Source organism: Syngnathus typhle, linkage group LG2 (genome assembly GCF_033458585.1).
Source record: "Syngnathus typhle isolate RoL2023-S1 ecotype Sweden linkage group LG2, RoL_Styp_1.0, whole genome shotgun sequence".
Classification (NCBI taxonomy): Eukaryota; Metazoa; Chordata; class Actinopteri; order Syngnathiformes; family Syngnathidae; genus Syngnathus; species Syngnathus typhle.
Window position 1 is genome coordinate 7,275,541 of NC_083739.1, and position 13,225 is coordinate 7,288,765.

General features: G+C 47.5%; 35 non-coding genes across 35 annotated transcripts; all 35 read right to left on the minus strand.

The window, feature by feature from the left end:
• Window positions 1-220: 220 nt before the first annotated feature.
• Window positions 221-292, minus strand: trnaa-agc (transfer RNA alanine (anticodon AGC)). Its single transcript has one exon. It is a non-coding gene; the product is annotated as a tRNA-Ala (tRNA).
• A 303-nt stretch (window positions 293-595) lies between these two features.
• On the minus strand, window positions 596-667 carry trnaa-agc (transfer RNA alanine (anticodon AGC)). The gene has a single exon. It is a non-coding gene; the product is annotated as a tRNA-Ala (tRNA).
• Window positions 668-927: 260 nt separating this feature from the next.
• trnaa-cgc (transfer RNA alanine (anticodon CGC)) lies at window positions 928-999 on the minus strand. The gene has a single exon. It is a non-coding gene; the product is annotated as a tRNA-Ala (tRNA).
• A 234-nt stretch (window positions 1,000-1,233) lies between these two features.
• trnaa-agc (transfer RNA alanine (anticodon AGC)) lies at window positions 1,234-1,305 on the minus strand. Its single transcript has one exon. It is a non-coding gene; the product is annotated as a tRNA-Ala (tRNA).
• A 235-nt stretch (window positions 1,306-1,540) lies between these two features.
• trnaa-agc (transfer RNA alanine (anticodon AGC)) lies at window positions 1,541-1,612 on the minus strand. The gene has a single exon. It is a non-coding gene; the product is annotated as a tRNA-Ala (tRNA).
• A 94-nt stretch (window positions 1,613-1,706) lies between these two features.
• On the minus strand, window positions 1,707-1,778 carry trnaa-agc (transfer RNA alanine (anticodon AGC)). Its single transcript has one exon. It is a non-coding gene; the product is annotated as a tRNA-Ala (tRNA).
• Window positions 1,779-1,872: 94 nt separating this feature from the next.
• Window positions 1,873-1,944, minus strand: trnaa-agc (transfer RNA alanine (anticodon AGC)). Its single transcript has one exon. It is a non-coding gene; the product is annotated as a tRNA-Ala (tRNA).
• Window positions 1,945-2,204: 260 nt separating this feature from the next.
• trnaa-agc (transfer RNA alanine (anticodon AGC)) lies at window positions 2,205-2,276 on the minus strand. Its single transcript has one exon. It is a non-coding gene; the product is annotated as a tRNA-Ala (tRNA).
• Window positions 2,277-2,524: 248 nt separating this feature from the next.
• Window positions 2,525-2,596, minus strand: trnaa-cgc (transfer RNA alanine (anticodon CGC)). The gene has a single exon. It is a non-coding gene; the product is annotated as a tRNA-Ala (tRNA).
• A 234-nt stretch (window positions 2,597-2,830) lies between these two features.
• Window positions 2,831-2,902, minus strand: trnaa-agc (transfer RNA alanine (anticodon AGC)). The gene has a single exon. It is a non-coding gene; the product is annotated as a tRNA-Ala (tRNA).
• Window positions 2,903-3,328: 426 nt separating this feature from the next.
• On the minus strand, window positions 3,329-3,400 carry trnaa-cgc (transfer RNA alanine (anticodon CGC)). The gene has a single exon. It is a non-coding gene; the product is annotated as a tRNA-Ala (tRNA).
• Window positions 3,401-3,494: 94 nt separating this feature from the next.
• On the minus strand, window positions 3,495-3,566 carry trnaa-agc (transfer RNA alanine (anticodon AGC)). Its single transcript has one exon. It is a non-coding gene; the product is annotated as a tRNA-Ala (tRNA).
• Window positions 3,567-3,660: 94 nt separating this feature from the next.
• On the minus strand, window positions 3,661-3,732 carry trnaa-ugc (transfer RNA alanine (anticodon UGC)). The gene has a single exon. It is a non-coding gene; the product is annotated as a tRNA-Ala (tRNA).
• A 94-nt stretch (window positions 3,733-3,826) lies between these two features.
• Window positions 3,827-3,898, minus strand: trnaa-ugc (transfer RNA alanine (anticodon UGC)). The gene has a single exon. It is a non-coding gene; the product is annotated as a tRNA-Ala (tRNA).
• Window positions 3,899-3,992: 94 nt separating this feature from the next.
• trnaa-agc (transfer RNA alanine (anticodon AGC)) lies at window positions 3,993-4,064 on the minus strand. The gene has a single exon. It is a non-coding gene; the product is annotated as a tRNA-Ala (tRNA).
• Window positions 4,065-4,297: 233 nt separating this feature from the next.
• Window positions 4,298-4,369, minus strand: trnaa-agc (transfer RNA alanine (anticodon AGC)). The gene has a single exon. It is a non-coding gene; the product is annotated as a tRNA-Ala (tRNA).
• A 94-nt stretch (window positions 4,370-4,463) lies between these two features.
• On the minus strand, window positions 4,464-4,535 carry trnaa-ugc (transfer RNA alanine (anticodon UGC)). Its single transcript has one exon. It is a non-coding gene; the product is annotated as a tRNA-Ala (tRNA).
• A 566-nt stretch (window positions 4,536-5,101) lies between these two features.
• trnaa-agc (transfer RNA alanine (anticodon AGC)) lies at window positions 5,102-5,173 on the minus strand. Its single transcript has one exon. It is a non-coding gene; the product is annotated as a tRNA-Ala (tRNA).
• Window positions 5,174-5,406: 233 nt separating this feature from the next.
• trnaa-ugc (transfer RNA alanine (anticodon UGC)) lies at window positions 5,407-5,478 on the minus strand. Its single transcript has one exon. It is a non-coding gene; the product is annotated as a tRNA-Ala (tRNA).
• A 233-nt stretch (window positions 5,479-5,711) lies between these two features.
• Window positions 5,712-5,783, minus strand: trnaa-agc (transfer RNA alanine (anticodon AGC)). Its single transcript has one exon. It is a non-coding gene; the product is annotated as a tRNA-Ala (tRNA).
• A 233-nt stretch (window positions 5,784-6,016) lies between these two features.
• On the minus strand, window positions 6,017-6,088 carry trnaa-agc (transfer RNA alanine (anticodon AGC)). The gene has a single exon. It is a non-coding gene; the product is annotated as a tRNA-Ala (tRNA).
• Window positions 6,089-6,182: 94 nt separating this feature from the next.
• trnaa-ugc (transfer RNA alanine (anticodon UGC)) lies at window positions 6,183-6,254 on the minus strand. The gene has a single exon. It is a non-coding gene; the product is annotated as a tRNA-Ala (tRNA).
• A 566-nt stretch (window positions 6,255-6,820) lies between these two features.
• On the minus strand, window positions 6,821-6,892 carry trnaa-agc (transfer RNA alanine (anticodon AGC)). The gene has a single exon. It is a non-coding gene; the product is annotated as a tRNA-Ala (tRNA).
• Window positions 6,893-7,125: 233 nt separating this feature from the next.
• Window positions 7,126-7,197, minus strand: trnaa-agc (transfer RNA alanine (anticodon AGC)). Its single transcript has one exon. It is a non-coding gene; the product is annotated as a tRNA-Ala (tRNA).
• A 94-nt stretch (window positions 7,198-7,291) lies between these two features.
• On the minus strand, window positions 7,292-7,363 carry trnaa-agc (transfer RNA alanine (anticodon AGC)). Its single transcript has one exon. It is a non-coding gene; the product is annotated as a tRNA-Ala (tRNA).
• Window positions 7,364-7,621: 258 nt separating this feature from the next.
• On the minus strand, window positions 7,622-7,693 carry trnaa-agc (transfer RNA alanine (anticodon AGC)). Its single transcript has one exon. It is a non-coding gene; the product is annotated as a tRNA-Ala (tRNA).
• Window positions 7,694-7,787: 94 nt separating this feature from the next.
• On the minus strand, window positions 7,788-7,859 carry trnaa-ugc (transfer RNA alanine (anticodon UGC)). The gene has a single exon. It is a non-coding gene; the product is annotated as a tRNA-Ala (tRNA).
• Window positions 7,860-7,953: 94 nt separating this feature from the next.
• On the minus strand, window positions 7,954-8,025 carry trnaa-ugc (transfer RNA alanine (anticodon UGC)). The gene has a single exon. It is a non-coding gene; the product is annotated as a tRNA-Ala (tRNA).
• Window positions 8,026-8,119: 94 nt separating this feature from the next.
• trnaa-agc (transfer RNA alanine (anticodon AGC)) lies at window positions 8,120-8,191 on the minus strand. Its single transcript has one exon. It is a non-coding gene; the product is annotated as a tRNA-Ala (tRNA).
• Window positions 8,192-8,285: 94 nt separating this feature from the next.
• trnaa-ugc (transfer RNA alanine (anticodon UGC)) lies at window positions 8,286-8,357 on the minus strand. Its single transcript has one exon. It is a non-coding gene; the product is annotated as a tRNA-Ala (tRNA).
• Window positions 8,358-8,736: 379 nt separating this feature from the next.
• On the minus strand, window positions 8,737-8,808 carry trnaa-cgc (transfer RNA alanine (anticodon CGC)). The gene has a single exon. It is a non-coding gene; the product is annotated as a tRNA-Ala (tRNA).
• A 234-nt stretch (window positions 8,809-9,042) lies between these two features.
• On the minus strand, window positions 9,043-9,114 carry trnaa-agc (transfer RNA alanine (anticodon AGC)). The gene has a single exon. It is a non-coding gene; the product is annotated as a tRNA-Ala (tRNA).
• A 94-nt stretch (window positions 9,115-9,208) lies between these two features.
• On the minus strand, window positions 9,209-9,280 carry trnaa-agc (transfer RNA alanine (anticodon AGC)). Its single transcript has one exon. It is a non-coding gene; the product is annotated as a tRNA-Ala (tRNA).
• Window positions 9,281-9,374: 94 nt separating this feature from the next.
• Window positions 9,375-9,446, minus strand: trnaa-agc (transfer RNA alanine (anticodon AGC)). Its single transcript has one exon. It is a non-coding gene; the product is annotated as a tRNA-Ala (tRNA).
• A 238-nt stretch (window positions 9,447-9,684) lies between these two features.
• Window positions 9,685-9,756, minus strand: trnaa-cgc (transfer RNA alanine (anticodon CGC)). Its single transcript has one exon. It is a non-coding gene; the product is annotated as a tRNA-Ala (tRNA).
• Window positions 9,757-13,225: the final 3,469 nt, after the last annotated feature.

Below are 13,225 nucleotides of genomic sequence, written 5' to 3' on the forward strand. Positions count from 1 at the left end.
TCACCAGAGAAGGAGAGATGGTCTTATGCAAGGCACGTGAAATACCAAAATGTGGAGTTTGCTGGGGATCGATCCCAGGACCTCATACTTGCAGAGAATGCGCTCTACCACTGATCTACATCACCATCTGCCATAAGGTGATCAGTTGGTCCCTTGCTGCCATGGTGGTCCTATGCGATACCGAAATCAGAACATCTAGTCAGATTGAGCTACCAAAAAATGGAGATGCTGGGGAATGATCCCAGGACCTCATGCATGCTAAGCATGCGCTCTACCACTGAGCTACATCCCCACCCACCAAAGGATGAGCGGTTGGTCCCCAGCCGCCATTGGAGTTCTATGCGATGGCCACAAAATCAGACCAGTCAGATTGAGCTACCGAACCTTGGTGATGCTAGGGTACGATCACAGGACCTCATGCATGCAAAGCATGCGCTCTACCACTGAGCTACATCCCCATCTCCCACTGGGTTATTGGTTGTTCTGCGGGCACCATGAGATAAGTGGGTCTCGTAAATTCATGTAAAAGTCGTTCTAGTATGTGATGCATGTGAAACTCCTAAACCTACCCCTAACCAATTGTTCTACCAAAAGATGGAGATGCTGGGGATTTATCCCAGGACGACATGCATGCTAAGCATGTGCTCTACCACTGAGCTACATCCCCATCTACCATAGGGCTACTGGTTGGTCCCCAGCCGCCATGGTGGTTCTATGCGATGCAGATCTGAGTTTGCATGACTGGTTAACTCAAAATTAGAAAGGTGATTTATTCATATTGAGCTACCAAAATCTGGAGATACTGGGTATTGATCGCAGGAATTCCCACACGCGAAGCATGCGCTCTAACACTGACCAACATCCCCCATCTCTAACCCTCACTTTAAACCTTAATCCCTAACCCTGACCAACCGACCTACGAAAACATGGAGATGCTGGGAATCGATCCCAGAACCTCACGCATGCGAAGCATGCGTTCTACCACTGAGCTACATCCCCATCTGCCAGTGGGTGACTGGTTTTCCCCCCAGCTGCCATGGTGGTTCTATGTGATTCCTACAAAATCAAACTATTCAGATTGAGCCACCAAAACTTGGAGATGCTGGGGAACGATCCCTGGACCGCTGAGCTACATCCCCATCTGCAAATGGGTGACTAGTTGGTCCCCAGCTGCCATGGTGGTTCTATGTGATTCCTACAAAATCAGACTATTCAGATTGAGCTACCAAAACTTGGAGATGCTGGAGAACGATCCCAGGACCACATGCATGCTAAGCATGCGCTCTACCACTGAGCTACATCCCCACCCGCCAAAGCTCGAGCGGTTGGTCCCCAGACGCCATGGTGGTTCTATGCGATGGCTACAAAAATCAGACTATTCAGATTGAGCTACCAAAACTTGGAGATGCTGGGGAACGATCCCAGGACCGCTGAGCTACAACCCCATCTGCAAATGAGTGACTAGTTGGTCCCCAGCTGCCATTGGTGGTTCTATGTGACTCCTACAAAATCAGACTATTCAGATCGAGCTACCAAAACTTGGAGATGCTGGGGAACGATCCCAGGACCTCATGCATGCTAAGCATGCGCTCTACCACTGAGCTACATCCCCAGCCACCAAAGGTCGAATGGTTGGTCCCCGGCCGCCATGGTGGTTCTATGCGATGGCTACAAAATCAGACTATTCAGATTGAGCTACCAAAACTTGGAGATGCTGGGGAACGATCCCAGGACCTCATGCATGCTAAGCATGCGCTCTACCACTGAGCTACATCCCCAGCCACCAAAGGTCGAACGGTTGGTCCCCGGCCGCCATGGTGGTTCTATGCGATGGCTACAAAATCAGACTATTCAGATTGAGCTACCAAAACTTGGAGATGCTGGGGAACGATCCCAGGACCTCATGCATGCTAAGCATGCGCTCTACCACTGAGCTACATCCCCACTCACCAAAAGACGAGCGGTTGGTCCCCAGCCTCCATTGTACTTCTATGCGATGGCTACAAAATCAGACTATTCAGATTGAGCTACCAAAGCTTGAAGATGCTGGGGAACGACCCGAGGACGTCATGCATGCAAAGCATGCGCTTTACAACTGAGCTACATACCCATCTCCCGACGAGCTACTGGTTAGTCTAAAGCCGCCATGGTGGTTCTATGTGACTCCTACAAAATCAGACTATTCAGATTGAGCTACCAAAACTTGGAGATGCTGGGGAACGATCCCAAGACCTCATGCATGCTAAGCATGCGCTCTACCACTGAGCTACATCCCCATCTGCCAATGGGCTACTGGTTGGTCCCGAGCCGCAATGGTGGTTCTATGCGATGCAGATCTGAGTTTGCATGCCTGGTTAACTCAAAATTAGAAAGTTGATTCATTCATATTGAGCTACCAAAATGTGGAGATACTGGTACTTTCCCACATGCGAAGCATGCGCTCTAACACTGACCAACATCCCCCATCTCTATTCCTCACTTTAAACCCTAGCCCCTAACCCTAACCAACCGAGCTACCAAAACATGGAGATGCTAGGAATTGATCCCAGGACCTCATACATGCGAAGCACGCGCTCTACCACTGAGCTACATCCCCATCTGCCAACGGGTGACTGGTTTTCCCCCCAGCTGCCTTGGTGGTTCTATGTGATTCCTACAAAATCAGACTATTCAGATTGAGCTACCAAAACTTGGAGTTGCTAGGGAACGATCCCAGGACCGCTGAGCTACATCCCCATCTGCCAATGGGCTACTGGTTGGTCCCCAGCCGCCATGGTGGTTCTATGTGACTCCTACAAAATCAGACTATTCAGATTGAGCTACCAAAACTTGGAGATGCTGGGGAACGATCCCAGGACCTCATGCATGCTAAGCATGCGCTCTACCACTGAGCTACATCCCCACCCACAAAATGACGAGCGGTTGGTCCCCAGCCGCCATTGTAGTTCCATGCGATGGCTACAAAATCAGACTATTCAGATTGAGCTACCAAAACTTGGAGATGCAGGTGAACGATCCCAGGACCCCATGCATGCAAAGCATGCGCTCTACCACTGAGCTACATCCCCATCTGCCAATGGGCTACTAGTTGGTCCCCAGCCGCCATGGTGGTTCTATGCGATGCAGATCTGAGTTTGCATGCCTGGTTAACTCAAAATTAGAAAGGTGATTCATTCATATTGAGCTACCAAAATCTGGAGATACTGGGTATTGATCCCAGGATTTCCCACATGCGAAGCATGCGCTCTAACACTGACCAATATCCCCCATCTCTAACCCTCACTTTAAACCCTAACCCCTAACCCTAACCAACCGAGCTACCAAAAGATGGAGATGCTGGGAATCGATCCCAGGACCTCATACATGCGAAGCACGCGCTCTACCACTGAGCTACATCCCCGTCTGCCAAAGTGTGACTAGTTGTTCCCCAGCCGCCATGGTTGTTCTATGCGATGGCTACAAAATCAGACTATTCAGATTGAGCTACCAAAACTTGGAGATGCTGGGGAACGATCCCAGGACCTCATGCATGCTAAGCATGCGCTCTACCACTGAGATACATCCCCATCTGCCAAAGTGTGACTAGTTGTTCCCCAGCTGCCATGGTTGTTCTATGCGATGGCTACAAAATCAGACTATTCAGATTGAGCTACCAAATCTTGGAGATGCTGGGGAACGATCCCAGGACCTCATGCATGCAAAGCATGCGCTCTACCACTGAGCTACATCCCCATCTGCCAATAGGTTACTGGTTGGTCCCCAGCCGCCATGGTGGTTCTATGTGACGCCTAAAAAATCAGACTGTTCAGATTGAGCTACCAAAACTTGGAGATGCTGGGGAATGATCCCAGGACCTCATGCATGCAAAGCATACGCTCTACCACTGAGCTACATCCCCATCTGCCAATGGGCCACTGGTTGGTCCTCAGCCGCCATGGTGGTTCTATGTGACTCCTACAAAATCAGACTATTCAGATTGAGCTACCAAAACTTGGAGATGCTGGGGAACGATCCCAGGACCTCATGCATGCTAAGCATGCGCTCTACCACTGAGCTACATCCCCACCCGCCAAAGCTCGAGCGGTTGGTCCCCAGACGCCATGGTGGTTCTATGCGATGGCTACAAAATCAGACTATTCAGATTGAGCTACCAAAACTTGGAGATGCTGGGGAACGATCCCAGGACCGCTGAGCTACATCACCATCTGCAAATGGCTGACTAGTTGGTCCCCAGCTGCCATGGTGGTTCTATGTGACTCCTACAAAATCAGACTATTCAGATCGAGCTACCAAAACTTGGAGATGCTGGGGAACGATCCCAGGACCTCATGCATGCTAAGCATGCGCTCTACCACTGAGCTACATCCCCAGCCACCAAAGGTCGAATGGTTGGTCCCCGGCCGCCATGGTGGTTCTATGCGATGGCTACAAAATCAGACTATTCAGATTGAGCTACCAAAAGTTGGAGCTGCTGGGGAACGATCCCAGGACCTCATGCATGCAAAGCATGCGCTCTACCACTGAGCTACATCCCCATCTGCCAATGGGCTTCTGGTTGGTCCCAAGCCGCCATAGTGGTTCTATGCGCTGCAGATCTGAGTTTGCATGCCTGGTTAACTCAAAATTAGAAAGGTGATTCATTCATATTGAGCTACCAAAATCTGGAGATACTGGGTATTGATCCCAGGATTTCCCACATGCGAAGCATGCGCTCTAACACTGACCAATATTTCCCATCTCTAACTCTCACTTTAAACCCTAACCCCTAACCCTAACCAACCGAGCTACCAAAACATGGAGATGCTGGGAATCGATCCCAGGACCTCATACATGCGAAGCACGCGCTGTACCACTGAGCTACATCCACATCTACCAACGGGTGACTGGTTTTCCCCCCAGCTGCCATGGTGGTTCTATGTGATTCCTACAAAATCAGACTATTCAGATTGAGCTACCAAAAATTGGAGATGCTGGGGAACGATCCCAGGCCCGCTGAGCTACATCCCCATCTACAAATGTGTGAATAGTTGGTCCCCAGCTGCCATGGTGGTTCTATGTGACTCCTACAAAATCAGACTATTCAGATCGCGCTACCAAAACTTGGAGATGCTGGGGAACGATCCCAGGACATCATGCTTGCTAAGCATGCGCTCTACCACTGAGCTACATCCCCATCTGCCAATGGGCCACTGGTTGGTCCTCAGCCGCCATGGTGGTTCTATGTGATTCCTACAAAATCAGACTATTCAGATTGAGCTACCAAAACTTGGAGATGCTGGGGAACGATCCCAGGACCGCTGAGCTACATCCCCATCTGCCAATATGCTACTGGTTGGTCCCCAGCCGCCATGGTGGTTCTATGTGACTCCTACAAAATCAGACTATTCAGATTGAGCTACCAAAACTTGGAGATGCTGGGGAACGATCCCAGGACCTCATGCATGCAAAGCATGCGCTCTACCACTGAGCTACATCCCCATCTGCCAATGGGCCACTGGTTGGTCCCCAGCCGCCATGGTGGTTCTATGTGATTCCTACAAAATCAGACTATTCAGATTGAGCTACCAAAACTTGGAGATGCTGGGGAACGATCCCAGGACCGCTGAGCTACATCCCCATCTGCCAATATGCTACTGGTTGGTCCCCAGCCGCCATGGTGGTTCTATGTGACTCCTACAAAATCAGACTATTCAGATTGAGCTACCAAAACTTGGAGATGCTGGGGAACGATCCCAGGACCTCATGCATGCTAAGCATGCGCTCTACCACTGAGCTACATCCCCACCCGCCAAAGCTCGAGCGGTTGGTCCCCAGACGCCATGGTGGTTCTATGCGATGGCTACAAAATCAGACTATTCAGATTGAGCTACCAAAACTTGGAGATGCTGGGGAACGATCCCAGGACCGCTGAGCTACATCCCCATCTGCAAATGGGTGACTAGTTGGTCCCCAGCTGCCATGGTGGTTCTATGTGACTCCTACAAAATCAGACTATTCAGATCGAGCTACCAAAACTTGGAGATGCTGGGGAACGATCCCAGGACCTCATGCATGCTAAGCATGCGCTCTACCACTGAGCTACATCCCCAGCCACCAAAGGTCGAATGGTTGGTCCCCGGCCGCCATGGTGGTTCTATGCGATGGCTACAAAATCAGACTATTCAGATTGAGCTACCAAAAGTTGGAGCTGCTGGGGAACGATCCCAGGACCTCATGCATGCAAAGCATGCGCTCTACCACTGAGCTACATCCCCATCTGCCAATGGGCTTCTGGTTGGTCCCAAGCCGCCATAGTGGTTCTATGCGCTGCAGATCTGAGTTTGCATGCCTGGTTAACTCAAAATTAGAAAGGTGATTCATTCATATTGAGCTACCAAAATCTGGAGATACTGGGTATTGATCCCAGGATTTCCCACATGCGAAGCATGCGCTCTAACACTGACCAATATCCCCCATCTCGAACCCTCACTTTAAACCCTAACCCCTAACCCTAACCAACCGAGCTACCAAAACATGGAGATGCTGGGAATCGATCCCAGGACCTCATACATGCGAAGCACGCGCTGTACCACTGAGCTACATCCACATCTACCAACGGGTGACTGGTTTTCCCCCCAGCTGCCATGGTGGTTCTATGTGATTCCTACAAAATCAGACTATTCAGATTGAGCTACCAAAACTTGGAGATGCTGGGGAACGATCCCAGGCCCGCTGAGCTACATCCCCATCTACAAATGTGTGAATAGTTGGTCCCCAGCTGCCATGGTGGTTCTATGTGACTCCTACAAAATCAGACTATTCAGATCGCGCTACCAAAACTTGGAGATGCTGGGGAACGATCCCAGGACATCATGCTTGCTAAGCATGCGCTCTACCACTGAGCTACATCCCCATCTGCCAATGGGCCACTGGTTGGTCCCCAGCCGCCATGGTGGTTCTATGTGATTCCTACAAAATCAGACTATTCAGATTGAGCGACCAAAACTTGGAGATGCTGGGGAACGATCCCAGGACCGCTGAGCTACATCCCCATCTGCCAATATGCTACTGGTTGGTCCCCAGCCGCCATGGTGGTTCTATGTGACTCCTACAAAATCAGACTATTCAGATTGAGCTACCAAAACTTGGAGATGCTGGGGAACGATCCCAGGACCTCATGCATGCTAAGCATGCGCTCTACCACTGAGCTACATCCCCACCCGCCAAAGCTCGAGCGGTTGGTCCCCAGACGTCATGGTGGTTCTATGCGATGGCTACAAAATCAGACTATTCAGATTGAGCTACCAAAACTTGGAGATGCTGGGGATCGATCCCAGGACCTCATGCATGCTAAGCATGCGCTCTACCACTGAGCTACATCCCCACTCACCAAAGGACGAGCGGTTGGTCCCCAGCCGCCATTGTAGTTCTATGCGATGGCTACAAAATCAGACTTCAGATTGAGCTACCAAAGCTTGAAGATGCTGGGGAACGACCCGAGGACCTCATGCATGCAAAGCATGCGCTCTACCACTGAGCTACATACCCATCACCCGATGAGCTACTGGTTGGTCCCAAGCCGCCATGGTGGTTCTATGTGACTCCTACAACATCAGACTATTCAGATTGAGCTACCAAAACTTGGAGATGCTGGGGAACGATCCCAGGACCTCATGCATGCTAAGCATGCGCTCTACCACTGAGCTACATCCCCATCTGCCAAAGTGTGACTAGTTGTTCCCCAGCTGCCATGGTTGTTCTATGCGATGGCTACAAAATCAGACTATTCAGATTGAGCTACCAAAACTTGGAGATGCTGGGGAACGATCCCAGGACCTCATGCATGCAAAGCATGCGCTCTACCGCTGAGCTACATCCCCATCTGCCAATAGGTTACTGGTTGGTCCCCAGCCGCCATGGTGGTTCTATGTGACGCCTACAAAATCAGACTGTTCAGATTGAGCTACCAAAACTTGGAGATGCTGGGGAACGACCCCAGGACCTCATGCATGCAAAGCATACGCTCTACCACTGAGCTACATCCCCATCTGCCAATGGGCCACTGGTTGGTCCCCAGCCGCCATGGTGGTTCTATGTGACTTCTACAAAATCAGACTATTCAGATTGAGCTACCAAAACTTGGAGATGCTGGGGAACGATCCCAGGACCTCATGCATGCTAAGCATGCGCTCTACCACTGAGCTACATCCCCACCCGCCAATGCTCGAGCGGTTGGTCCCCAGACGCCATGGTGGTTCTATGCGATGGCTACAAAATCAGACTATTCAGATTGAGCTACGAAAAATTGGAGATGCTGAGGAACGATCCCAGGACCTCATGCATGCAAAGCATGCGCTCTACCACTGAGCTACATCCCCATCTGCCAATGGGCTTCTGGTTGGTCCCAAGCCACCATGGTGGGGTGTTAGGGGTTAGGATTTAGGGTTAGTGGTTAGGGGTCAAGGTTAGGGATTAGGAAAAAAGGTTTAGGGGTTAAGGTTATGGTTAGGTTTAGGGGGTTAGGTTCTCCATGTTTTGGTAGCTCAATCTGAATAGATGCGATGCAGATCTGAGTTTGCATGCCTGGTTAACTCAAAATTAGAAAGGTGATTCATTCATATTGAGCTACCAAAATCTGGAGATACTGCTACTTTCCCACATGCGAAGCATGCGCTCTAACACTGACCAACATCCCCCATCTCTATTCCTCACTTTAAACCCTAACGCCGAACCCTAACCAACCGAGCTACCAAAACATGGAGATGCTGGGAATCGATCCCAGGACCTCATACATGCGAAGCACACGCTCTACCACTGAGCTACATCCCCATCTGCCAATGGGTGACTGGTTTTCCCCCCAGCTGCCATGGTGGTTCTATGTGATACCTACAAAATCAGACTATTCAGATTGAGCTACCAAAATTTGGAGATGCTGGGGAACGATCCCAGGACCGCTGAGCTACATCCCCATCTGCAAATGGGTGACTAGTTGGTCCCCAGCTGCCATGGTGGTTCTATGTGACTCCTACAAAATCAGACTATTCAGATCGAGCTACCAAAACTTGGAGATGCTGGGGAACGATCCCAGGACCTCATGCATGCTAAGCATGCGCTCTACCACTGAGCTACATCCCCACCCGCGAAATCTCGAGCGGTTGGTCCCCAGCCGCCATGGTGGTTCTATGCGATGGCTACAAAATCAGACTATTCAAATTGAGCTACCAAAACTTGGAGATGCTGGGGAATGATCCCAGGACCTCATACATGCTAAGCATGCGCTCTACCACTGAGCTACATCCCCACCCACCAAGGGACGAGTTGTTGGTCCCCAGCCGCCATTGTAGTTCTATGTGACTCCTACAAAATCAGACTATTCAGATTGAGCTACCAAAACCTGGAGATGCTGGGGAACGATCCCAGGACCTCATGCATGCTAAGCATACGCTCTACCACTGAGCTACATCCCCATCTACCATAGGGATACTGGCTGGTCCCCAGCCGCCATGGTGGTTCTATGCGATGCAGATCTGAGTTTGCATGCCTGGTTAACTCAAATTTAGAAAGGTGATTCATTCATTTTGAGCTACCAAAATCTGGAGCTTCTGGGTATTAATCCCAGGATTTCCCACATGCAAAGCATGCGCTCTAACACTGACCATCCCCCATCTCTAACTCCTAACCCTAACCAACCGAGCTACCATAACATGGAGATGCTGGGAATCGATCCCAGGACCTCATGCATGCGAAGCATGCGCTCTACCAATGAGCTACATCCCCACTCGCCTAAGATCGAGCGGTTGGTCCCCAGCTGCCATGGTGGTTCTATGCGATTCCTAAGAAAATCTAGTCAGATAGAGCTACCCAAAAAGTGGAGATGCTGAGGTACGATCCCAGGAGCTCAAGCAAGCTAAGCATGTGCTCTACCACTGAGCTACATCCCCATTAGCCAGTGAACAATTGGTTGTTCCACGGCCATCATGAGATAGGTGGTTCTAGTATGCGATGCATGTAAAAGTTAGTTTGTATACATGGGTAACTCAACAACAGACAGCTAATCTATTCAGATTGAGCTACCAAAACATGGAGAACCTAACCCCCTAAACCTAACCATAACCTTAACCCCTAAACCTTTTTTCCTAATCCCTAACCTTGACCCCTAACCACTAACCCTAAATCCTAACCCCTAACAGATTGAGCTACCAAAACCTGGCGATGCCAGAGGTCCCAGAACCTCAAGGACACAAATTATGCGCTCAACCACTGAGCTACATCCCCATCTAAAAATGGGCTCCTTGTTCTTCCCTGCACGCTTCCGGGGTGAGCGGTGAATTGAATTTTTTTTAACTGATCAATGCGGGGTGGGAGTTTATAAAAATTCTGCACATTTTATTGTACAAACTATAATTTCATGTACCCATTTTCTGTACCGCATGTCCCCACAGGGGTCGCGGGTGTGCTGGAGCCTATACCAGCCATCATCTTGTAGTGGGCAAGGGATACCCTGACCCGGTTGCCAGCCAATCCCAGGGCACACAGAGACAAACAACCATCCAGACTCGCACTCATGGGCAATTTGGAGTGCTCAATCAGCCTACCTACCGGAGTGCCAGGAGAAAAGGCACGGGAAGAACATGCAAACTCCACACAGGGACGGCAAGAAGTGGATTTGAATTCACACCTTCCGAAGGGTGACGCATATGTTCTAACAGTGGACCACCGTGCCACGTTGCTGACAAATCTCATTGCGATACAGAAAGAAAAAACATAGACTACAAGTAATCAAAAAAAGTTGGGTGGGGGGGAAGCTGCTCTGACCCTATAACATGGAGATAGGAAATGGGAAATGCATATATTCAGCCCATCCCCCTCCCTTGTTGACAAACATATTTTTCTTGGCTTGTGAAAATTTAAAACTGTGGCAAGTAACGCTGAGAATACATGTGTCAACGTCAATGTCAGGCCATGATTGCATCAATGAAGTGTAATATTTAAGACAATCCTCAGTGGGACAAAGGGCAGTTCCACATAGCACAACTACAAAAGAAGCGGATAATAAGCCTACTTAAAATTGACATTTAAGGGGAAATACAATGCATAAATAAGTCTTGTGCATCAAAAGGACAATGAATGAGACTGCACATATCAACAATGACCCAGGCATCTTCATGGAGTTGAGGATTTCTATTGTTTGACTAGACACTGTTAGACCAGCAGACTGCTGTTGTCTGAGGATCACAGATGGTGTAACAAGTCTAATCCTCTTTTAACTACATGAATCCTACTCACTTATCAGCCACCAACCCCCATGTTCTACCGTCTTCCTAATAATGGGTTGTTCATTCATTCATTAAAAGTGATCTAAAATGACATAAGATAACATTAATGTATTATTATTATTATTATTATTATTATTATTATTATTATTATTATTATTATTATTATTATTATTATTATTATTATTATTATTATTATTATGATTATTATGATTATTATTATTATTGACCACTTAAGAATCTACATTTGATTGAACTGTTATATTATTTAGCACTCCTACTGTATGGTATGTTGTTTGTTTGTTTGTTTGTTTGTTTGTTTGTTTGTTTGTTTGGTTGGTTGATTGTTTGGTTGTTTATTTTTTTTTGCGATGGAATTGGAAGCCAAACATTCCCAAATTACTTTACAGTAAACAACAAAACCAAACATTAGATATACTAAAAGAAACATTACAAGAACATTAATGAAATAAAATAACACTGGGCACACTAACGCAAGTAAATTAAGACTCATTAGCGAAGAAGGAAGTTTGCTTTCTTGTTTCTGTCAAACTCCATGAATTTGAAGTTTTGTTTTGGAGGGGTAGATGCCGGCATTCTCCGAACAGTGGCTTGACAATCTCAGGTGCGCCCCTTATGCGCGATCTGCAGAAGCCTGAGATGGATATACGGCTCGATTAGTCTTTTCTCCATGGTATTCTAATGCAATGTTGACACTTGTAGTCGTGATGTGTCCACGTGGGTAAGAAAACGTGTTTTTATATTTATTTCTCTAGAAACGAGTGGGAAAGCCAGTCAGTTGAGAGGTGACCGGTCAGTGGCACTTATAAAGGATACGGGTTGACGGAGGGAGATAGAAAGAACAAAAGCACCATTTAATCTCATTGGCTTTCTTCATGAGCGTGATGGCATTGACCAGAATATTTATTTATTTATTTATTTATTTATTTATTTATTTATTTATTTATTTATTTATTTATTTATTTATTTATTTATTTATTTATTTATTTATTTATTTATTTATTTATTTATTTATTTATTTATTTATTTATTCTGCTCCTTTATTTGTTAAGTGAAGGTCAAATTTTTATTTATTTTTTTCAAAGATTAGACAGACATTTTAAATGCTAGAAGATAGAGATTTTTTTTGCGTCTGAACTTGTTGCTTCATTGTTGTTTATGTTCTTGCTCTCCATGCCTTTTTATGCCCTAGTCGTTCTTTAATGACAGCCCATCCATCATCCATCCATTCATCCATCCATCCATCCATCCATCCATCCATTCATCCATCCATCCAGCAATCCATCCATCCATCCATCATCCATCCATCCAGCCATCCAGCCATCATTCCGTCCATCTCCAGTATGCTACCTCACAAAGTAAGCATACACTTGAAACATTTTATCATATCTTTCACAGACAGCGGATATAAAACAAGAACAGGTATACATAGGTCCTTTACCATGAAAGAGAGAGGCGCTGTTGAACCATTTATCCATCCATTTTCTGAACCGCTTTTCCTTACAAGGGTCAGGAGCACACCTTGAACTGGTTGCACTCATAGACAAAAAAACATTCACACTCACACCTACGGGCAATTTGAGTGCTCAATCAACCTACCATGCATGTCTTAAGAATGTGAGAGAAACCAAAGTTTCCGCAGGAAACTTCCAGAATATTAAAGGTGTTGATCATGTCTGCTGATCGCTATGTTAAAAAGAAACAGACTTTTTTAAGACGTGTTTAAAATAGCACATTTCATGCATCACATCCTGTCACATGGGAGCATCACTTGTCTCTCCACCATCTTGTTCTCACCATAGCAACCTCCACACAGGTTCTTAAGCAGGCTTTTCTTTCTATCCTTAGCCTCCTCCCCTTGCCTCTTCCCATACCCCCACCCTATCCTTGTCCTCCCTCCTACCCTGTTCCTGATTAGTGACTGCCATTTTATTCTAGGAGCTCAAGAAGCG